The sequence below is a fragment of the Arachis duranensis genome, chromosome 7, assembly GCF_000817695.3.
Source record: "Arachis duranensis cultivar V14167 chromosome 7, aradu.V14167.gnm2.J7QH, whole genome shotgun sequence".
NCBI classification, from domain to species: Eukaryota; Viridiplantae; Streptophyta; class Magnoliopsida; order Fabales; family Fabaceae; genus Arachis; species Arachis duranensis.
In genome coordinates this window covers 66409103-66409750 of record NC_029778.3, presented here as the reverse complement: position 1 = coordinate 66409750, position 648 = coordinate 66409103, and positions in this window count along the sequence as shown.

The following is a 648-nucleotide window of genomic DNA, read 5'->3' as shown; positions in this document are numbered from 1 at the left end:
TTTTGAATTAAAACATTTTTCATTTAAGAGAGGTGAAGGATTAATGGATTTTATTCATAGCTTTAAGACATGGTTTCTACATACTAATGATCATGAAGTAGAGACACAAAACATAGATAAACACAACATTAAAAACTGAAAAAAGAAAGAAATAAGAACAAGGAATGAATCCACCTGAGTGAGGGTGGCGCCTTCTTGAAGGTCCAATGGTGCTTTTTGAGCTCCTCTATGTCTCTTCCTTGCTTCTGTTGAATGATTCCTAGTAATTTTGGTGTTTCTACCCTTAGTTGCTCCTCCCTCATTGCTCTTTGATCTTCTCTTATTTCTTGGAGAATGATGGAGTGCTCATGATGTTCCACCCTTAATTGTTCCACATTGTGGCTCAAATCTTCTAAGGAGGTGTTGAGTTGCTCCCAATAGTTATTAGGAGGAAAGTGCATCCCTTGAGGCATCTCAGGGATTTGTTGATGATGAACTTCCTCATGCATCTCTTGAGAACCGTGAAGGATCTCTCTTGCTTGCTCCATCCTCTTCTTGGTGATGGGCTTATCCTCTTCAATGGAGATGTCTCCTTCTATGATAACTCCAGCTGAGTAACATAGATGGCAAATAAGGTGAGGAAAAGCTAGCCGTGCCATGGGTGAGGGC